Source organism: Phascolarctos cinereus, unplaced genomic scaffold (genome assembly GCF_003287225.1).
Source record: "Phascolarctos cinereus isolate Bilbo 61053 unplaced genomic scaffold, phaCin_HiC Scaffold_9;HRSCAF=440, whole genome shotgun sequence".
Lineage (NCBI taxonomy): Eukaryota > Metazoa > Chordata > Mammalia > Diprotodontia > Phascolarctidae > Phascolarctos > Phascolarctos cinereus.
This window is the reverse complement of record NW_027556402.1, coordinates 181,625,190-181,649,587: the sequence shown is the minus strand read 5'-3', so window position 1 is coordinate 181,649,587 and position 24,398 is coordinate 181,625,190. Positions and strand designations below refer to the sequence as shown.

General features: G+C 39.9%; 1 pseudogene; it reads right to left on the bottom strand.

Moving 5' to 3' along the window:
• Window positions 1–2,522: 2,522 nt before the first annotated feature.
• Window positions 2,523–8,708, bottom strand: LOC110213319 (large ribosomal subunit protein eL36 pseudogene; annotated as a pseudogene).
• Window positions 8,709–24,398: the final 15,690 nt, after the last annotated feature.

Below are 24,398 nucleotides of genomic sequence, written 5' to 3'. Positions count from 1 at the left end.
ACTATAAATATTTTTGTACACTTGGGTTCTTTTCTTCTTTGGGATTAGGTCAAGTAGCAGTTAAAATTTTCATGGCCACTATTGATTCACAGTGAGGGCTAAAGCAGGGCACTCAGTGGTCTGTCCCAAATTGCTAGAGCCTTCGGCTCTTGGAGAGCAAAGATGTATCACATATATCCCTCTCTCCCTTACAGGGTCCAACACATAGTGCACACTCAGTTAATATTTGTTCAGTGAATGTATCCACTCCAGAAAGTATAAAATATAAGAAAGTCTATTAAACCATGAAAAATAATGAAGGCCAATTGACCCTTCCACTGGGTCAATAACAGTCATACTTCATATATGTAACAGATGTCAGTGTTTCACACAGAAGGTTAAGCCAGCAAATGCTTTGTGCAAAGCATGAATTAATTTTCATGTTCTTTTAGTTATAATTTTAACCCCTTAAATTTCATTCTATACAGAACTGCTGTGTTCAGAATAATAAACATTTATTAAATGCCTATTGTGTGGAATGTCCTGTACTAGGTACCAGGGCATATACAAAATTTAGGCAAGTCAAGGTCATGGAGCTGACAATCTAGAAGGGGAATACTGATGTCCATAATACGTCTTACATTATGTTAGTTAGCAAAACAAAGTGCTATGTGAAGTCCTAAAGAGCAGGTGGTGATCAACCAGTGGTTGGAGAGAAGGGGTATCAAATATCCTGCTAAGAAGACTTTCCCAAAATGTGATCAGTGACAAAAAATGTCCTTCTCAAATGAGTCTGGTAAAAGGAGCCAAACAGGTTGGGAATTAATATTGGAATTCCATTTGAGATAAACATGTCTACCTTTCAGAGATCAAGCCTTCATTCATCAAACTCCCATCTTCTTGCAAAGGCTGTCCAACTGGAGTTCCTCCCTGCTTCCCTTCATGTCTCACACCAGCCTTCCCCTGCCCCCAGAAGGTGCTTTGTAAGACAATTGAGATATTGATCAGGGTGGTCTGGCAAAACAAGAAATTCAACTATAGCCTCAGAAGGAAATCAGATTCCTCCTAAGAGGCAAGATTAAGACAGTACATTAATTGTGCTTATTAATAATGTGCCTTGCATAGAGTAAGTGTTCAATAAATATTTGTTAATTGACTGAATAAACACCAGTGTTGGAGGGTCACAGATTAAGAGCTAGAAGAGAGACCTTTAATGATCATTTGTCCAATCCCCCCTTATTTTACAGATGAGGAAAATGAGGCCCAGATAATTTAAATGACTTGCTGAAGATCACATGACTAGCAAATGGGAGAACTAATATTCCAGCCCAAGACCTCTGGCTCTAAATTCAGTCCACTGTCCACTGCTCTGCAAGACTGTTTGAAAAGTATTTGCTAGTCACCAGCTAAAAGGAAGTAAGTTCAGCCAGCAAGCTTTTTACCATGTCATATAGTCAATTCAATTCAATAAAAACTTATAAGTGTCTACTATGTGCCAGAGAACACAAAAGAAGCAAAAACCATTCCCTGTCCTCAAGGAACTTACATTCTAAAGGGAGAGAGAACATGCAACACATATATACAAAGTAAGCTATACATATAGGATAAATAGGAAAAAATACAGGGAAGGCACAGCAATTAAGAGGGCTTTAGGGGGACTTCCTATAGGAGGCTGGATTTTAGTTGGGACGTAAAGAAGGCCAGGAAGATCAGTAGTCTCATAGAGTAATTTCTGCCTTTTACTATTTTCATTTTTTAAAAAAGAGAAGAAATTATCATTATCATATTACAAAATTATTGAGGGCTTACTATGTGTAAGCTATTTTACTAGGTACAGAAAATGCAAAGAGGTATAACCTATGGGCCCCTCCAAAGACTCAGGGCTCACAAACCTCAAGTATTTAACTCAGTAGAAAACAAAACACAGGATTATAGACTTTTGGGCAAGAGGGAATTTCTAATATACAAGTTGAAATCTTACACGATTCTTTAAGAGATACAACTATAAGAATAATTCTGTTCAACTGCCTTCCAGTTGTTAACTTCAAGACAGCCACACAGAAGGAAAAGCGATGTTGGCTCAGTACAAGTATTTGCCACTGTTCAGATGATGTTCTATCAGGGGTGGGACAAAGAGGGATTCCCCATCAATGTTGAGGTTATCCAGGTGCCCCTGTTTTCAGACGACATTGTGCTAGCACTGCATCAAACCCCAGAACATTACAGCCCCTCCTCAGTGAGATCCCTGAGTACCCCCCAAAAGATTAGCCAAACAATTTATATAAGACAAAAAAAAATGGACAAGAACACACTTATCTCAAACTATGACATGTGATCATTTAGTTAGCTAGTATGCAAATCCAAGACAGGTACTACACACAGAAAAGAGGCTGGTCCATTGAAATATGATGAGGCTGAATTGCATTTGGGGAATTGAATACTGACTTTGATAGTCCCAAGCTGATTTCCAAGACAAACCTCATTTAAAAAAAAAATTTGTCAAATCTTTATTGAGTAAGTGGGGAAGGCTGGCAGGGTCCAGCTTAGTCCTTCTTGGCAGCAGCCTTCTTCATGGCAGCTAGGACGTTGCTGAGCTCCTCTGTCTTCCTCTTGGCCCGGATGTCAGCTCCTGCTCTTTTTCTGATGAACTTAAGGGCTCGCTTATCCTTGGAGACCTTTAACAATTCCATGGCCCTCCTCTCATAAGCGGCAAATCCACACACCTCCCGGATCATATCTCTCACAACCTTGGGTGTTTGGTCAAGCACCCACGGTGACGGCAGTGTTGCGGCTTCGAAATGTTGTTGGTAACTTTGTGGCCCTTGTTGAGGCCTACGGCCATGGGGTATTGGATGGCTATGGCTGCTGTGCTACTGTAGCCTCAATGGCAGCCACAGCAGAAGGAAGGAGAGACCAAACCTCATTTTTTAAAACACAAATATTCTTCTTGGGAAGCTATCTGGCTGTCAATCTTAACAGTCCACAAGCTCCAAAGAACCAAAAATTGTGGGTGGCCTGAAAAGTTGATGAAGAGAAACATGGTGGCCAAGTGTAGACAGATTTCTAAGATTACTTACATGCAAGAAGCAGCTTAAAGGATATCATGAAAGAAATAGGTTTTAAAATATTTAATAAGCATCTACTATATGCCAGGCACTACACTAGGCACCAGCTATGAAAAAGCATTGTGACAAAATAATAATGAAACAGTTCTTACCCTCAAGGAGCTCGTATTCCACTGTATGATTTAAAAAGCAAGTGGGCCAGTCATTTAGCAAGAGTAATAGCTAACAAAAGGCTAGCGCAAGTCCTACTGTAATAGCCATGAAGTGGTTAAAGACCTAAAAGAAGGGAGTTAGAATGCTGAGTAGATCTTTGACGGATCTGTTTAATTTTTTAAAAAGACATGATATTCATGATTTTTAAATGAACATAATTTGTATAGGATGAGAATCTATGAACGGATTGTGATCTATGCATATGGAGGAAATACCCACATTAATGAGATCATGAATTCATTGAAGGAAATACTACTATCTACTTCACAAGGTTGTTCCAAGAAAAATATTTGTTAAACTTTAAAGCATTAGGTAAATACAAGTTATTATCTCATTTGAGTAACAAAATAAAACTGTGGAAGTAAGTAATGTTCCAGATTACTAGCCATTTCCCAGATAGCTGCCCGTATTTCTTTTTCTTTTTTTTTTTTTAGCTGCCTGTATTTCAAGGCCAAGGACATCACAAGTATTACCATGTCTGTTTCACATATGAGGAAACAGACTGGCAAAGGGTGAGGGATTTGCTCAGGGTCAAACAATCAGCATTCCCTGTCCTTATCAAAGTGGCTTAAAAATCATGGAGGTTGAACAAATGATATTAAATGAAATTGAGCTGATATGGAACCAAGGTCTTTTTACCCCAATTTCAGAGCCCTTTCTGTCATAGAATATTTTCTCAATAAATGTTTGTTAAATTTTTTTAAAAGAACGACATTCCATAGCCCAATGTCTTCTATCAACCATGTGCTCCAGAGATAGAAAGTGGGTGTAGGCAACAACATGGTTCAACAGGATCAGATAAAAAATATTGAGTCATAGAATCATGGGTTTAGAGCTGGAAGCAATCTTGGAGGCCAACAAGTCCAACCCCCTTCCTCTACAGATAAGGACACTGAAGCTCAGAGAGGTTGTAACCTGCCCAAGATAGTAAGGAGGGCTTTGAACATGGGTCTTCTTACTCCAAGACCATTACTCTTTTGACTGTCATGTCAAGAACCACATATATTTGCTGATCTCAAAGAACTCTTATTACTATAAGATATTTTGGAATTCAAGATATAAAAATAATTTGAATTGTCATAAAATAAATGACTATGTATCATATGCTATTATTGAGAGAGAGTGTGACATAGTGGATAAAGAGTTGGCCTTGATTGAACTTGGCAAGAATTGAGTTCAAATTCTGCTTCTGACCTATACTGGCCATGTGACCCCTGGGAAAGTCACCTAAAAGTCTCAATATTCTAGAGAACTCTGTAAGTTATAGAGAAGTTGCTGACCTTCATGGATATAGAGAGTCATTCCTCATACCAAGAAGATCATAGGTATAGTTACTATCTCTATTTTATTAATTATTATGACCAATAATAACAACACATTGTGCTTTAAGGTTTACAATGTGCTTTATTCATAATAACCCCATGAGGCAAGTATTATTGTCCTCATTCTGCATTCCAGGAAACCGAATTTCAGAAAGGAGTGATTTGTCTTTGGCAATGTAACATGTCAAAGTCAGAGTTCACACTGAGGTCTCCTTCACACTCCTCCCAAGTACATTGGTATCTCTCTTTTTCTAAGAACCAGTCTAAGGTCACGTGATATGACTATTGCAATATGGCTGTTGACACCATATCCTTGACTCCCACGAACAAAGGAGAATTCAAAAGGATAGGAGGCAAATAATGTAATACAACCATTTTGCTTTGTGCTTTATTCAGATATAGCTGAACATGACACTTGGAAATATTCATTAGAAAGTGCTTTAGACTCTCCCCAAAACTCTTCCAACTCAGCACTGCGGAAGTCTCCAGTGACCTACTAGATAGAGTACAATGATGTCACACCCTCTTGATACTCAGTGAATGGTTTTTGAAGGACTGACCAAAGATAATTCTTTAAGAATTATGTCTTATTGACAGTGTCTTGAGAGTACAAAAACAAACCTATGAACAAATGACCTTGAGCTCTTAGCAGAATCAGAGAAACATCACTGGCCAAAAAACAGCCTGAGGAAGATAGAGACCTGGGGCACTTTATTGGAGATCCAAAGAGGAAAAGCTGTCACTGAATGAAGAGATATATTGGTCAACCAATCAATCAAGGAGAATGCTGGACTAATTATATTAACCTGACCTGGGGAAGGCTAGAAAGGAGAGGTTGGTTTATACATACAAATGACCCACTTTAATATTTCAAGATTTCATGATTTCATCAGTATTCCTTCTACCTCTGCAAAATACAACATTTTTATAACTTAGTAGATGGTTTCATGATTTTCTGTGCCTGCTCCCTCCCCTCCCTCTCCTTATCAATTCATGACCTGGTAACCAACCCTTTGCTGATGAGTCGTTCCGAACCCCCAAGCTAGGGCACCAGGGCAATCCTCTACAGATAGACACAGGGTGTCATTAACCCACACTTAGACCTTTTCAGGTTGTCAGGACCTTCCATGAGATATTGAGTTCCTCATCATAGATGACATTCAAATAAAGGATGGAGGACCATTTGTAGGGGGTATCATTCAAGGTATGCATCCATTGTACATAGGGATGATTATCCCAAATGACTTCAAAGATCTCATCTAGCTTTCTAATTCTATGATTATTCTGGGTGACTCATTCATTTATTTGTTCACTAATTCATTCATTCACTCATTCAAGGTCCCTTGAGGCAGTGTTGTATAGTTATTTTGCACTGGAATTAGAGAGAGTTATGTTCAACCCCACCTCGGGGATTTTCTAGCTATGTGATCCAAGGCAAATCACTTAATTGATCCATAACCACTTCTTAAGTCCTTGCCACGTGCCAAGTACTGCACTGGGCACTTGGGAAACAGATAAAAAGAATGACATAATTCCCACTACCAATGAGCTTACATTCTAATGAGGAAGACAAGTACACACATAAAAATATGCAGCATGAATGTAAATGAAATAAATACAAATCTATAATAAAGTTAAATACAAGGTAGTTTGGGAGGGTGGGTCCTAGCACTTCAGGGAATGAGCTGTGTTTCCAAGGAGGAAAAAGATTCTATGAGGTGGTAGTAAGGAGGGAATGTATTTCAGGAATGTGGTTTGGCCAACGAAAAGACATGGAATGTCATGTGTGAGGAACAGAGGAAAGGTCAGTTTCGCTGAATTGAAGAGTGAGAAAGAAGGAATAATGTTCAATGAAGCTGGAAAGATAGGTTGGGGCCAGAAGAGAGCTTTAAAAGCTAAACAGGAATTTATATTTTATCCTGTAAACAATAGGGAGTCATAACAGTTGGTTGAGCAGGGGAGTAATACAGTCAAATCTGTTCTTTTTTAAAATTAATTTATTTTGATTTATCAACAATCACTTCCATAAGCTTTTGAGTTTTAAATTTTTATTCCCTTCCCTCCCCACCTCCCTCCCCAAAATGGCACCCAATCTGATATAGGCTATACATATGAATTCCTATTAAACACATTTTCAAATTAGTGATGTTGTAAGTAAGAATTAGAACTAATAGGAAGAACTACCAGAAAGAGGAAACAAAATACAACAGAAGAAAAAAATAGCAAATAGTATGCTTCGATCTGCATTCAAACTCCATAGTTCTTTCTCTGGATGTGGATAGCATTTTCCATTATGAGGGCTTTGGAGATGTCTCAGATCCTTGTATTGCTGAGGAGGGTTAAGTCTATCAATATTAGTTATCGCACAACGTGACTGTTACTATGTACAACATTTTCCTAGTTCTGCTCACTTCACTCAGCATCAGACCATACAGGTCTTTCCAGGTTTTTCTGAAGTCCACTTGCTCATCATTTCTTATAGCACAATAGTATTACATTACATTCATATACCGCAACTTACGTGTGTGATTGGAGAGAAGAGGTCAGATGCAAAGGATGTGGAGGCAGAAACAGCAAGATTTGGCAACTAGAAACTTTGAGAAGAGGGAGAGTAAGGATTATGCTGAGATTATGAACCTGGAAGTATGGTGGTACCTTTGACAGAAACAGAGAAGTTTGGAAGAAGAGAGGTTTTTGGTGAAAAGATAATGAATTCAGTTTTCAACATGTTGTGTTTGAAATGCCTCTGTGACAGCCATTTTGAAGCTCTCCTGAACCTCAAGAGAGAAACCGAGGCTGGAAATATAGATCTGTGGGTCATCTGCATAGAGATGATGAAGTTAGCAAGAGAGCAACATAGAGGAAGAAGGGAAGAGGACCTTGAACAGAGCTCAAGTTGGGGGGCATGATGTGGAGAATGAGTCAGCAAAGGGAGTTGGGAAGGTGCGACAGGTAGAAGAAGAAACAGGAGAGAATAGTATCACAAAAACCAAAAGTGGTGGAGGAAAAGGTGGTCAACAACGTCAATTGTAGGACATGGGCTAAAAGGGACGATGATGGGAAAAAGGCCATCAGATTTGGCCATCCAGTAATGGTTGGAACCTTTGGAGAGAACAATTCCAGTGGTTTATGTGCTTGGTTCTTGCCTTCTCCACCCCAGCCCTCCTCCTCTCCCCCATCCCCACATCTTCCCCCTAAGATGCTGAAGAGAAGGTGCCAACCTGCATTAATTGAGGGAGTTTCCTTACTTGAAGAGTTCCCTATATCAGTGAAATCATAGGGCCAGTCCCTATCCTGAATAAAATGCAAATATACACACCCTTTAAAATATGGGAAAGTTAAGCTAGTGTCATCTTTGAATGCAGAGGGCAAAAGAGGGAATCTACCATTCTGTGTCAATTTTTTGTAAGTCCATTTTGATTTCCTTTTGTGCTAAGTGCAGGAGATAGTGAAGGTGCATAGAAAAGTGCCAGATTTGGAGTACAAGGACCTGAGTTCAAATCTTGGCTCTGTTACTTCCAATCTGCTTCTCTTTGGACAAGTCACTTAACCTTTCTTGGCCTAATTTCTTCATCTTTAAATGAAAAGGTTAAATTAGAACAAGGACTCTTAAACTTTTGTGTGTCATGGACCCCTCTGGTAGTCTGGTGAAGCTTCTCAGAATTATGTTTTTAAGTGCATAAAATAAAATACATAGTATTACACTGGAAACCAATTTTATTAAAATAGCTATCTTTTTTTTTTTCAGGGACTTCAGGTTCAGAACCTCTGGTAGGAAACCTCCAAGGTCCCTTATACTCTAAGTCCTTATGGAGAGGCAGTGTGGGCTAGTAGAAAGAGTACAGGACAGGGAGTCAAGACAACTGGATTTTAGTCCTACAGCCATCAGTAATTAATCAAGTGATCTGGAGAGAGCTAGCTGTAAAATTTTTAGTGTGAGTCTCAGAAATCAGCAAATGCTACAAATCAGGGATTGATTTATTGCTTTGTTGACTTTCTATAATTAAGAAAGTGATGGAGAAAATGTTAATAATACAGAATAAATTTTAAATGTGTTGTGTAGTATATTTGCCTCTAGAGAGCAGGTTGTTAAACATTTACCAGTACACAGACGCTTTGAGTAGATCATGCCACTTTTAGGCCCCCAGTCCCTTACATCTCTAACATTCCAAATCAAAAAACTTTTCCATCCTTTCTGAAAAACAAGCGTCCTAATAAATTGAAAGTTTTCATTTTGGTTTTTCCTGAATTCAAGGTCAGAGTTAAGTTTTTTAGCCAGTTTTCCCAGGTAAGAGGGAGATTGTCATGACAGCAAGTGTCAGAACCTGGAGCTTTGATTCAATAATGATTTGATTTCTGCTGTTTTCTCTTTACTAGTGTGTGTGTGTGTTTTGTGTTTATAAACACATGTATATATACACAGATATGTGTATTTGTATATGTATATATGTCTACACACATGTAGATACACATATATGTATATACACATATATAACTATATGTATGTGTACAGAAATGTGTGTGTGTGTGTGTGTGTCTTTGTGTGTGTGTGTATTTCCCCCTCTAGAAACATTTGCAACTCCACAGCTCCTCCCTGTGGAAGCCAGTCACTGAAAGATCACACTGGAATTGTCTATTTTCCCACAATTTTATATTGCACCTCTGTAGCTAATTTCTATCCACTTTTTAAAGTTTTGGACATTGGAAAATGCAATCGGTCACCCCAGTGATTTCAAGTGTTTTCCTTTGTATAATAAAACTGTGTTAAAGTATCTTTAACTTAACTGTGATTTATCTCACACATCTCTGGAACTATCTTGTCCACAAATCTGTTACAAGACCTAAAAATATCCCCCAGATACCTCAATCTTTAAAGCAGACCCTATATCTTTTTGTTTTTGTTTTGGAAAGAAAAATATCTATAGAAAAAAGACCAACATAATCGAACATTGACAAGGCCATTCACTGTTTGCTTCTCTAAAAACTAATATTTTGTGAAATTGATTGTGGATTCCAAAAAGAGAGTCCTGCATGGGGGCCTGGGAGTAGAGTCTGGCTTTCTCCCTCTTCTTCATCAGGCAAGGCTTACTCAGCCTAAACGATCTTTGAAGTGTCTTCCAGCTCTCACTTTTAAAATTATTATCATCATTACCATCATCCTCATCCTCACTTACCACCACCACCACCACCATCATCATCATCATCACCACCACCCCCATCATCACCATCCTCACCACCACCCCCACCATCATCCCCATCATCATCATTACCACCACTATCATCATCATCATCATCATCATTAATGCCTTCTCAAGCACAACAAATACATGCATTTGCAGTGTCCAAAAATATTTGTCTCATTCTGCATCTTGGAATTGGGTATCATACTTCATCATTGACCCTCTGGAGTTACCTCAAATTGACCTTTTAAGATCATAAGATCATAGATTTCAAGCTGGAAGGGACCCGAGTGGCCATCTGGCCTCATACCCCACCTCCATCAACCTGCACCCACCCCATCCCACCATTGAAGGAAATGAGTTCTAGAGATGTCATGTGACTTATCCAGGATCACTTGTAGGTGTGAGTGTGAAGAGGAAGCCTAGGTCTCACTGTAAAGGTAAAAACTGAGATTCTGTGAGGCTACTTCTGGGGAGGCCTATAGTAGGAAGCTGGGGTTAGGAGACAGGGTTGAGGTGGAAAGAGCTTATTATCAGCTAGCTTCCTGTTTTAACAAATTTTTCTTACTAAGTACTAAGTTCAGTTGTTTCTAGGTTACTTAAGGACTATGAATGCTCTCCAAATTTCAGTGCCCTGGAGCAAAGCCCTAGTTATAGCTTTAGTGAGTCTGTGATTCTAAAGCAATGAGGCTAATTCCAAGACACATACCCATTGGGTGATGGACTCTTATCAGCTCCTAGGCACAAAGATTTTAGGAGCTTTCCCCCTTAGATTACAATTTTTAAAGTGTTTAAAAACAGGAATGGGCTGGGCCACATGATCCTTAAGGTCCCTTTCAGTTCTAAAGCCTATTGTCCTACAAATGGACTGCTTTTAAAAGTGCAGAGAGCCCTTGGCACCGAAAATTCAAGGAGAGTCTATATAACTATTTGTTAGGGGGTGCTGTAGTTGGAATTCCTGTATTGGGAGGAAGATTGGAAAAGATGAGCTCTAATGGCCCTTATACAAAAGCTTCTATAATGCTGTGATTTATGTACTTATCAAGTGTTTACTGTATGCCCAACATGGCTGTAGGATGATGGATTTTTGGCCACAACAACTCTCTAAGACCATTGCTAATAGTACCAAGCTAGCATTTATATAGTGGTTTAAGATTTGCAAAGTGCTTTACACCTACCCATTAGGTAGGTGCTATTATCACCGTTTTGCAGATGAGGAAACTGAGACAGAGGTTAAGTGATTTGCCCAGAAAAAACACAGCTAGTAAGCATCTGTGGTAGTATTTGAATTCAGGTCTTCCTGACTCTAGGTCTAGAGCTCTATCCACTGTGCTACCTAGCTGTCTTTATATTTTATGTTAATTTATAAAGCTATGGCCATCTGTGTTGATAGATCTTGCAAAGAAGCATCCACACTGAAGAAATTATAGATCCTTGAAGTAGTCAAGAAATGACATCGCTTTAGATAGAAGCATTAAAGTATAACTTATGGTCCCTGCCCTCAAGATGCTTACAATATAGTCTAGGAGAAAGGACATATAAATGAATTAATAAACAATATAAGACAGTATGCAATCAAGTAACAAAATGGTATGGTACATACTCTGAGAAGAGTGGTTTAGGGGTTGTAGGAATAATCCATAGGTATGGGAACATTTGGAGAAGGTTTCATGGAGGAAGTGGGATTTTGAGCTGGGCTTTGAAAGAGAAGAATTGGTGGTATAGCAGATAGAATGTGGAACTTAGAATTGGGAAGAACTAAGTTCAAATCCTTCATCAGATACTTAGTAGCGGTGGACCCTTAGATAAGTCATTTAAACTCTCCCCTTCAGTTTCCTCATCTGTAAAATGAGGATAATAATACTCATCTACCACAGGGTTGTTGTGAAACCCAAATGAGATAAGATATATAAAATACTTTGCAAACTTTAAAATGCTATGTAGTGCTGACTGGTATTATTATATGGATAGAAAAAAATCAGAGAGAATTTTCCAGAATCATAGGATTTAGAAGGAGAAGGGACTGCAGAGATGATATAGTTCATTTTCCAACAGTAGAAACTGAGATCCACAGGATTGAATTGAGCTCCCTACAGCCAGTAGGTGTCAGGGGTAAGGTGAGAGAACAACGTGAGGAGAGGTATAGAAGGAGAGATATTTATGTTTTGTACATGTACTGGTGTGAGCAAGAGGTGGGAGTGCAGAAACCTCAGTGAAGAGCATGGAGGGGAAGAGAAGGGTGCACCTGGAGCAGTACACCTATGTAGGAACCTCTGCTTTGATACCTAAAGGTTGTGGAGTCCTTCTCTAAGACTATTTTCTCATCTGCATACTGACTGGGTTGTTGAAGAAAGTGCTTTGTAAAACTGAAAAGTGCTATTGAAATGCCAGTTCTTCTTCCTCTTCCTCTCTTTCTTCTTCCCTCTCTTTTTTCTTTCCTCTTCTTCCTCTCCTCCTCCTCCTTCCTCTCTTTCTTCTTCCTCTTCCTCTCTTTTTTCTTCATAGAAGTAGTACTAGTACATATAAGTAGCATTAATAATCCTAGTAGTAGTGTAATTGTGGTAGCGGTATTAGTAGTGATAGTAATAATGAGGCAGCAGCTAGGTAGTGCCGTGGATAGAGCACTGGGGTTGGAATCTGGAAGACTCATCTTCACGAGCTTAAATCCAGCCTCAGACACTTACTAGCCGTGTGACCCTGGGCAAGTCTTTTAACCCTGCTTGCCTTAGTCCCTCATTTATAAAACGAGCTGGAGAAGGAAATGGCAAACCACTTCAGTATCTTGCCAAGAAAACTCCAAAACTGGGGTCACAAAGAGTTGGATACGATTGAAATGACTGAATAATAACAACAAAAGTAGTAGTAAAGGTGGTAGTAGTAGTAGTGGTGGTGGTGGTGGTAGCAGTAGAAGAAGTAGTAGTAGCAGAGGTGATCGTAGTAATAGAGTTAATAATAAAGGCAATAATAAAGGAAATAGATTAGTAGTAGAGGTGGTAGTAGAAGTAGTAGTAGTATTAGTGGTAGTAGTATTAATAGTAGTAAAGGTAGTATTAGTGGAATCTTTCTCTGTGTAGTGGTGTTAGTAGAAGAGGTAGTATCAGTAGCAGAGGTAGTAGTGGCAATAGCAGTGGAGTTAATATAGTAGTCAATGTATTAATAGTAGGAGTAGAGGAGCAGTACATGTGGTAGTAGTAGTAGGTAGCAGTGGTGGTAGAGGTGGTAGAGGTGGTAGTGGGGGGTAGTAATAGTAGAAGTGATAGTATTAGTAGTATTAGCATTAGTAGCAGTAGTTGAAATAGCAGTAGTAGTAGAGGTGATAGTAGTAATAGAGTTAATAATAAAGGTAGAGTAAATAGTAGTAAAGTTAGTAGTAGAAGTAGTAGTACTAGTAGAGGTGGTAGTAGAAGAGGTAGTAGTAGTAATAATGGTAGAGGTAGTAGTGGCATTAGTAGTAGAGGTAGAGATAGAGTACCAATAACAGAGGTAATAGTAGGAATAGTAGTGGAGTTAGTATAGTAGTCACTGTAGTAATAGTAGGAATAGAGGTAGCAATAGATGTGGTAGTGGTGTTAGCAAGAGTGAAGCTAGTGGTGGTGGTGATGGTCATGGAGATAGTAGTGGTGGTGGTGATAATAGAAGTGGTATCATTAATGGTATTAGCAGTAGCAGTAGTAGTAATAGTTATAATAGTAATAGTATTGGACAGCAGTTATGTCAAGCCTGTTAGCTGTAGGGAGGGCAAAGTATCCCAAAGCTTGTAGTGTCTGATTATTATTTCCTATGTATTCTATGAAGGATGATATTTCCAAGAGGTCCTTTGTTGGGGGCAAGGGGAGTGGAGGGAGGAGGGAATCCCTAATCCCAGCTTCAACCTTTAGCTACCTTATGACAGTGATTTACTTATCACCATCCACACTTCTCTCCACCCTTCCTCCAACATACACGTATGACTAATAAAAATTCCCCTTCACATGTAGCTCTCATTGTTGGGGGCTTTGTCCAAATCAAAAGCCCTGGAACTCACAGCATGAAGAGGGCAATATTTGTTCTGCCAGTCACCCCTCTGAACATCGTTTTCTACCACCAAAAGCGGAGAAGGGGAGCCCTTCCTTTAAATGTCAATCAGTTTCTCTATTAATTTAATCAACATTTATTCATTAGTGCCTACTACAGGCCAAGTGTTGTGCAAGGTGCTGGGCAGACCTCTTAAAGAGCTTACAACATTCTACCCAGTAAGAGTGCATGTGCATATATAATTATATATGAATTAGCTATAAAATAAGTATAAGGTAATTTTTGAAGAGAAGGCTGGAGAGATCAAGAGACGCTTTCTCTAGAACAGGCCTGCACAACCTGCGGCCCTCGAACTGCTTTCAACACGCCAGAGGATTTCGGGAGGCCCATGAAAAATGTAAAGGAAAACATCCTTTGTATGTAGAAGAAATCCTTTGGCCTGTCACAAGTGGTCTGCTGGCCTGATGTGGCCTGAGGGCCACAGGTTGTGCAGGCCTGCTCTAGAACATTATTTCTACAGAAACATCATGAGTAAAAGATTCTCTGAGGTGCACGAGGAGGGGTGCCTTCCAAGTGCAGGGTACAGAAAATTTGAAGGTGCAGAGAGAAAAGATGTTGTGGTTTATGAGGGGAAGAGTAAGGTCAGTTGGGCTGGCTTACAGTGGAAGGGACCTGGAGTAATGTGTAGCAAGTTTGGAAAGATAATTTGCAGCCAGGTTGTGAAGGCCTTTGAAAGTCAAACAGGAGCTTGTATATGATCCTAAAGGGAATAGGGATTTTCCTGAACAGGGGAGCGACATGATAGGATAGGTGCTTCAGAAAAATCCCAGTAGCATCTTAGGGAAAGGGAGAGAGGGGACAGAGTAGAGACAAGGAGTCCCATTAGGAGGCAGGGGAGAGGAAGGGAGGGTTTGAAACAAGGTGGCTATCATGAGAGTGGATGTAAGAGATGTTGTGGAGGTAGAAACTACAAGATTTGGAGACTGATTGGATATTGGATATGTGACACTGAGGCTGTGGGTCTGGGTGATGAAAGGATGGTGCTACCCCGGACAGAAATAAGGAAATTTAGAAGACAGGCAGATTGGTGGGGTGGGGGACAGGGAGATAATGGATCCTGTTTTGAACAGATTTTTTTTGAAAAAAAATTTTGAGCAGTTTTGTTATGCCTACCAGATGTACAGTTGGAAATATCCAATTCACAGTTAGAAATGCATAGCTACAGACTAGGGTTGGATAGTTAAATATGGTCATCTCCCTAGAAGTTATTGGAGGGACTTTAGACATCATTTGGCCCACTCTCATACTTTACAGAGAAGAAAATAATCTGGGTCTCATGGCAAATACATGGCAGAACTGGAAAAGGAATTTAGGCCTTCTGACCCCTCTAATCCAGTATATTAAATGCCTCAGACAAACCATCTCTCTCTTGGGTGAAGCATCTCGCATCCGGGTTAGAGTCTCCCTGGCCTTGGCTTGCCGTCAACCCTTCTGCTGCTCTCCCCTAGGCAGACTGAGAAAGCACTTGCCACACAGAATCATGGGGATTGACTTCACCAGGTGGAGATTACCAGCCACCATCTGCTTTACCAGCATTTGGAGTCCCAAATGCACACTTTCCCTACAAAACGACCATCATTAAAGTACATTTTTGCAAGACACAATACAGACAGTACTAACAATTTAGGAGCTCCTTGGGAGGGAAGGAAAACAAGGAGGAAGGCCCCGCCAGGTTAATGGCTCACACGGCAGAAATACAACTGCTCCTGGACCAGGCAGGCACTCAATTTTATGTCCAGCAGCAAAACTCAGAGAAGTGCTTATGCTCAAGAATGAACTTTTGCAGTATAACAGATGGGTCCAAGGCATAAATCTAGGCTTTGAATCCTAGCTTTGCTACTACCTGCCTGTGTTATCTTGGGTCAGTCATTTCCTCTCTATGGGACTCATAGGGGGTTATGAGACTAGATGGCTGTGAGATCCCTTCCACCTCTTTACTTATGGTGCTACAATGACCTCTAAGGGACTTTCTAGATCCAAAGACCATAATTCTATACAAGTCCACTGTTTTCCATCACAATGCCCAGAGGCACATTGTATATTTTCACAGATGATCAGAGTTAGATGGGACTTCAGACAACCTAGGACCATAGATTAGAGAAGGAAGGGAATTTAGAAGTCACCAAGTCTCATCCCTTTGTTTTATAGATGAGGTAACTGAGGTACAGAGAAATTAAGTGACTTGCCCATGGTCACAAGGGGGTATGGGTCTGAGTTCTTGACTGAAAGTCAACTACATCACGCTCCCTCTCTCCTTGAGTTCAGCCTCTTCATTTTATACTTTCATCCGTCCTCAGACCCTTACTAGCTGTGTTACTGGACGAGTAACTTCACCTCTATCTGCCTCAGTTTCCTCAACTATAAAATAAGGATGAATAATAGCACCTACCTCCCAAGGTTGTTGTAAGGATCAAGTGAAATAATAATGGTAAAGCACTTAGCACAGAGTCTACCACTCAGTGGGTTCAATCCAAATATTAGCTATTATCACTTTTACAAAAGTGAAAAAATAAGCCCAGAGAGGGCACGTGCCCAAAGTCCCAGCCAGTAAGTGGCAGAGCCAGGATTCACACTCCCGTCTTCCCACACCCAGGCTGCTGTGCTCTTCTTATGCCATTCTGCCATGTTTTGCCCCAAGACGAAAGGCTAATGGAGCTCTGATCCTTTTGCCTGGAGAAGACAAAGGTGAGGGATTTTTGATAGTGGTTTGTTTGTGTGTTTGCTGAACCAGGTTTGTGGTTTCATCCTCATGAGGAAGCAATGCAGGAGGGCACTTTTCATGTACTCATAGTCAGAGAGAACTTCCTGGGGCACTAAAAGCTTCAGTGGCCTGGCCAGACTCACCCAGCCAGTGCGTGTTAGAGATTGGACAAGAACAAAAGAGAAAAAGAAAACTCGGTATAATAAATCACCCTTGCCCTATGTCCTTTCTCCCATTAGATTGTAAATTCCTTCAGAGCAGGGATTGTAATTTGTCTCTTTTTGTATCCTTAATGTTTAACACATTACCTGGCATACAGCAGGCACTTAATAAGTGTTTTATTCATGGCCACTTAGGCAGGGACCAGAAAAGAAGCTAAAAGAGGTCCATGAACAGCCAAAATAGATGGCAAAGTCCATGCACAAACACTCATGTGGTTATATTCACTATTAGACAGCTCTTCTGGCCCTAAGATACAATGCTAACAAATGTGGCTGTCGTATTTCCCAACCTAGTAGTAGCTGAGAAGCAGCAGATTAAAGATTTGTGTGTTTGGGGGAGGGGTGTCAAAGGGCAAAGTTTTGAAATGATAGAAACAGAAATACAGCAAGGGAGAGGGAAGAAAAGTAGATGCAAGAACTTCATCCAGGGCTATTTATTGTAGAGGAATTAATTCACATTGCTAACAGCCACTGTGGGCATCACCCCACTACAACAGTTAAGGATAATGTGTTTCATTAAAAATAACATTAGTGTCCCCAATTGATAAATGGTCAAATGATATGGACAGGCAATTTCAGGTGAAGAAATTAAAACTACCTGTAGTCATATGAAAAAATGCTCTAGATCACCATTGATTAGAGAAATGCAAATCAAAACAACTCTGAGGTACCACACCACACCTATGAGATTGGCCAACTTGACAGAACAGGAAAATGATAAATGCTGGAGAAGATGCAGGAAAACTGAAACACTAATGCACTATTGGTAGAGTTGTGAACTGATCCAACCATTCAGAACTGTGCCTACTCTTTGACCCAGCAATACCACTTCTATGTCTGTATCCCAGAGATCGTACAAATGGAAAAAGGACCCACATGTACAAAAATATTTATAGCAGCTCTTTCTGAGGTGGCAAAGAATTGGAAATTGAGAGGATTCCCATCATTTGGGGAATGGCTGAACAAGTCGTGGTATATGAATGCAATGGAATATTATTGTGCTATAAGAAATGATGAACAGGCAGACTTCAAAAAAACCTGGAAAGACTTATATGAACTGATGCTGAGTGAAGTGAGCAGAGCCAGGAAAACATTGTACACAATAACAGCCACATTGTTCAATGACTAACTTAGATAGACTTCTCTTCTTGGCAATGTAAGGATCTAAGACAACTCCAAAAGACTCATGATAGAAAATGCTGTCCATATCCAGAAAAAGAACTATGGAGTCTTAATGCAGATCAAAGCATATTATTTGCTCTCTCTCTCCCTCTCGTTTCTTCTTGTGGTTTCTCCCATTGGTTTTAATTCTTCTTTACAACATAACTAATGTGAAAATATGTTTAATATGAATGTATAGGTAGAGTCTATATCAAATTGCATGCCATCTTGGTGAAGGGGGAGGGGAGAGATGGGGAGAAAATTCGGAACTCAAAACCTTATGGAAGTGAATGTTGGAAACGAAAAATAAATAAAGAAAAATAACATTACTGACTATATTTTGCCTTTATTCACCATTTTGTGAAGCTAAGGTTCGGCTGCTTATAAGTCACCTGATTTTGGATAAATCACAAGAATACTTTCCCATCCAAAGGGATAAGATAAAATGAAGACCATGTACGAAATGCTATTAGGTTAGTGCGAAAATCAGAAAGACCAATCATTTTCTGTCTTTGAACACTGACTCCATCTTGTGCTGCCACATGTATTCTCCCCAATTTTTTCTGTTTTTCTAGATTTTCTGGTATTCATCCAAGGGAAACTAGATTATATAAGCCACCTATTGTTTCATACATGCAGGGGGGTGTAATTAATCAGCATCTTTTAATTTTATGAAGCTCCCCTCCCAACTGGACCAAAATTTTGCTCTTTCCCCCTCCCAACTTGGAAAGGCCCTAAACTTTCCTCCAATTAGAAATCAGATTGCCTAAGTTTGCATCCTAGTTAATTGTTTTTGTTGTGCATGACTAATATGGAAATATGTTTTGCATGATTGCACATATATAACCTATATCAAGTTGCTTACCTTTTTAGGGAGGGAAAAAGGGAGGGAAGGAGGGAGAAAATTTGGAACTCAAATTTTTTTTGCAGTGAATGTTAAAAATTGTTTTTACGTGTAATTGAAAAAGATAAAATACTATTAAAAATTTTGTTATAATTAATTGGACTTTTTGGACTTACTTCATTAAGTGTTTTTGGATATAAAATTCTGTTTTATTGTATTCAGGGTGCTTGGACTAGGTGGGGAGTTCACTGACCCATTCTTTCGAATACCTAGCCAATAAATCATCTATGCTCAAATTGTTTCATTAGTTATTATTAATTACCCATTACAAAAGGTCCCTTGATTTAAGGAGTGTTCTAAAACTATCCTCCTCCCTCTCACCTCACTGTCTCCTGATCCCCTCCACCAAGAAGAAATCAGGCATCAAAATCTCTATAATTCTGTTTTTCCTCTATTTTAATCCCTCCAAATTGTATGTCAACTGTGTAGAAAAACCAAGGTTTTCGGCCTTGGTTACCAAGAACCTTGGTCCCAGTTTGTTTCTGCAACTGCACACATTGCTAAATAAATCATTGTCTGGATGTAACTACTTGGTTTCCACACAACAAATGACCTTGACCAAGTTAAGCTTAAATCTGAAATTTCCTCCCCATTGCCACCCCAAGCTCCCATTTACATAAAGTTTACAAAGTTTACAAAGCTCTCTGTTTTTTCTTTTCTTTATATCCCCAATACTTAGCACAGTGCCTGGAACTGAACTAGTTTAATAAATGTTTATTGACTAGCTGGTTTACATCTGGTGTTTCATCAACAGAGAGAACTCCTTATGTAGAAACTTCTTCCACCAATGGTGCCTAGGCAGTTATCTATGCTTTAAAGTTAGCTGCCTAGGGCACTAAGAAATTAAGTAATTTGTTCGGTGTAGGGACTTAAATATCTGTCAAAAGCAGAACTTGAACCCAGGTCTTCCCAACTACTCAACTAACTACCTAAGAGCTACCTATCTTTACATACATGATCTAATTTCCACCCTACAATGATTCTATGTAGGAGGAAGTATAATTAATATTATCCCCATCTCATAAATAAGGAAATAAAAGCTCAGAAAGTAACTCGCTTAAGGTCATACAACTGGTCTTATGAACTTGATAATAACAGCAAAAGCAATTTTATTTCAGCCTTTTCTTCTCAGGCAAAAGAACCATTAACCTTTCTTCTTGAGATAAAACTTGGCAGAATGGTAAGGGTGCTGGATTCAGGAGCCCATGTTTTGAATCCTGATTTTGTCACCTACTGTCTACATGTGACCTTGGGCAGAGTGGACCTGGCATACTGTAAGTGTTTAATAAATGTTTGTTGACTGACTGACTGATTTAAGCCAATCCTGTGCTCCTTCCCCTACCCTGGATTGCCTCTGGATTAAATTATGCTTGGTATTTTCTGCTGTATACGGCAAGGGTATATGGAGTAATTTTAGAAAGATTTTCTTCAAAATGGTTAAAATATGTATATATTTTTCCTAGATAAAAGGATAAAACCTCCAATTATCTAGAAAAACTCAACTTAAACAGAAAGGCTCATTCCTTGGCAATAAATGAAGTGGTTAAGTACATAGTTGTTAAATTATTGCTGTATAGGAGTTAGTTGTGTACTTCTGCATAACCCAAAAGAGGTAACCAGCTGCCTGTCCTTTCACTCTAGGGAAGACTAAATCTGAGGAAACAGGCCAAAAGAGAGACTGTGTGATGGAATTATAATAGAAAAGACCTTGAGTGAGGAGTCAGGAGACCTAGATTCATAGGCTGATAGAGCTAGAGGCCAACCAACCCAGTCTCCTCTTTTACTCTATGAGGAAGCTGGGGCCCTGAGAAGCTAAGTCCTTGTTTAGGACTTGCTGAGGTCTAAGCATCAGAGGCAGTGCTAGAATCCAGGTCCTCTGGTTCCAGAACCAGTGACTTTTCCCAGGAGTATTCTGGAGCCACCTCATTCATACTGGCTCTCTCCAGCCAGTTGCTAAATTTCTGAGGTGAGCATTCACATCTCAGAAATTGGCAAATGCTACAATCAGGGCTTAATTTATAGTTTTGTTGACTGTTTAGACTTACGAAAGTAACAGAGAAAATGTTTTGTTTAATACCCCAAAGTATGTCCAGCATGCATTTCTGCATCCTTCAACACCCTCCCTGCCCAAAGCTGGTTATTAAACATTTACTACAACACCCCGATCATACCGCATTGCTAGTCTTGGCTCTGCCACTAACTACTTCTGTGGCCTTGGGAAAAACACTTCCCATCTATGGACCTGTTTCCTTAACTATAAAAAAATGGACAAGTTGAACTAGATCTCGAAGCCCTTTACCATTTCTAATATTCTTTGATTCTGTGCTTAGAATACAATTGTGGATCTGTTCTTTAATAAAGAGTTGGGAAAAGCCAAGAATCATTAATCTGGAACTAGATTAAGGTAAGAGTGAGCAGACTTGGGGGAAAAAATGGACCACGTGGCATATAAGAAATATAGAACTCATTTGTCCTTCCTGGGGCAGGTGTTAGCCATGGTGAGTCACATTTACATATTTGCAAAAAGCCTGAGAGATATCACATGAAGTCCATATGAGCTCAGAACAGATACAAAAAATGAGTAAAGGTGGAAAAGTACAGCCTCCACGACTCCTTCTTTCAGGGACTGCTGCCACCTGAAACCTCATTGCTAGGAAGTGCAGGATGTGAAGGAAAACAGGTAAACAGTTGGTAGCTCAGTCAACATTTGACAGGCCTGGCAGATGTATGCACGCTTCCTACAAAGAGGGCCTCCGTTCCAGAGCAGGCCATAGGTCTCCATCTCAAAACTGTCAGATTCTATAAAACAAATAAAATTATTTTAGCTGCATATTTTTAAAACTGTCGTTAAAGTAACACCACAGGACCTCCCTCCCGGTTGTCCCCAGGATCCTGCCAGGCCTAAGGTGGCAGACAGGCCAAACACTCCTTAAAAGCCTTCTTTATGCTGATTATTGACTCTCATCAATGTAGGTCTAACAGAATGGGAAGCATTCACAGGGGTGGACACAGCAAGGACTTTGTTCTGCTTGGACTTGATGAACCCTGGGGTTCTGGGCCCTGGCCATCATTTACAAGGCTCTTTGGCATCTCTTGGCTCCTTCATATACACACCTTGGGATGTCTGTCAGGAAAGGCTGATAACTAGTGGCTAAGCCTAGCTTCACAAACTTGGAACCGCTGAAAATGGAGCTCAAGAGGGACCTTAGTGGTTATCCAACCCAACCCCCATTTGAATGATAAGGAAGCCAAGGCCCAGAGGAGGCGAGTGACTCACGTAGAGCTAGTTAGTGGCCCAGCTGGGGACACGATCTAGGCCTTTGGACCTCACAGTTTAGTACTGTCTCCACTATATTATGCTGCTGGCTCTAATGGGCTATTTTTTCCTTTATGCCGTTCCTATACATTTATCTGACAAAGGCAAGATGATCACCAAGGGTAAAATGTAGCAGGCAGGTGGTGCAGTGGCTAGAGCACCAGGCATGGAGTCAGGAAGACTCGAGTTGAAATCTGACCTCAGACACTCATTAGCTGTGTGATTCTAGGCAAGTCATTTAACCGTCTGCCTCAGTTTCCTCATCTGCAAAATGGGTATAATAATTAGCACCTACCTCCCAGTGTTGTCATGAGGGTCAAATGAGATAATATTCATAAAGGACTTTGCCAACTGTAAAGCACTCTATAAATGTTAGCTATGATGATTACATGTGAAGGTACATACACTGTGGAGTGAGCTTTATCTTCTAAAGTACCTAAAATGGTTCTTAGTCCATAGTACTCATTCATGAAATATCTGATTAGTTGACATTTCCCCCCTCACACACAGATTAAGGGAGACAGGATCACCAACAATGAGGTCCTCTGGCACCACTAGTCCTCCCAAAGAGAAGGGGCAGCCTAGAGTAGAGAAAGCAACAACAAACAAACAAAACCAGCTCTGGATTTGGAGTCAGAAGACCCGAGTTCAAATCTCTTCTCTGTTACCTATTATCTGTGTGATTTTGTGATCGCTTACACGTAGTGACCCTTCACCTCAATTGTAAAATAGGCAGGGGGACATGATGAATTCTAAGTCTTTCAAGCTCTGATTCCAGCAATCTCATAAAAATGCACATGGTTGCCCGCTTCGGCTGACCATGTAAAGAATGAATGGCAATAAAATATGGTTCTTGAGATCATGGTGAGATGAAATGGACTTACTTCACAGAATGAGTGCGGGAGAAACATTTTGAGGATATGCTGAAAGCCATTTATGATTATACCCCCCAGATAACTGGGGCTTAGGTGACCTATGGAGGGGGAGGATAGGGCACAATCTCCATGTGATTTCAGGGGCACCAGGAATGTCTTACCCCTAGAATAAAAAACCAGAACGAAACAACCACCTGATTACTCTTAACTTCTTTAATAGGACACAAAGCGTTCCCTTCTAACACACTGAGCGTCCAAAACTGGAATGAAACACCTTGAGAAGCAGTGAGGTATTCAAATAGAGTCAGGAAGAGCAGTATTGTAGAGAGAATTCCTGTTCAGGTGCTTGTCTTCTGAGGTTCCCCTACAACTCCGAGATTCAGCTATTCATACCATAAAAGTTGTAGAATTGTAGGATTTTAATGCTGGAAGGGAGCTTGGAGATTATCTAAAGCAATCTCTTTCATTTGGTTATTTTACAGATAAGAAAATGAGCGTACAGAGAGCTCACATAACTTACATTTCTATAACTCTGTGAATTACACAAAGTACTTTCCTCCCAACAACTCTGAGAGATAGATAGTACAAATTTTATTATCCTCATTTTGCAGATGAGGACTCAAGTTAGCTCAGAGAGATAAAGCGACTTGCCTACCTCATACAGCTAATAAGTGTTTCAACTGGAACCTGAAACCAGTTATTTTAACTTTAAAGTGGCGATTGTGTTCCAATATAAAATCAGGCTTAAAATGCAAACACCTCTCTAAGAGATCATTCATTGACTGACATTAATATTTAAATATGAATAATTGATCTCAGATCCTTTCCCAAAGAATGCTGGAGTTGGAGTCAGAGGACCTGAGCTTGGATTCTATGTTCCTTGCTACATGTGTGACCTCAAACAAGTCATTTAAATTCTCTGGACCTCAGTTTCCTTATCTGTAAAATGAGGGAGTTGGACAAGATGACTACTTTGGTCCCTTCCAACCATATATCTGGGATCCTATACCATTGAAAGACTAGGGTTTTCTATCTGACCCCAATTAATGTAATAATGAAAACCCAGACAGCTTGATTAATTCAAGAGATTAATCAAAGGTATAAACCAGGTATGAATAAGTCCGTAATCAGTTTGGAAGCATCAATGCTTTCATCATTATATGAAGGCAGATGATCCAAGCAAGGTCTCACAGTGGATAGAGCATTGGGCTTGGAACCAGGAAAACTCATCTTCATGAGTTCAAATCTGGTTTCAAACTCTTACTAGCGGTATGATCCTGGACAAGTCATGTAGCCTTGTTTACCTCAGTTTCCTGATCTGTAAAATGAGCTGGAGAAGGAAATGGCAAACCACTCCAGTATCTTTGCCAAGAAAACCCCAAATGGG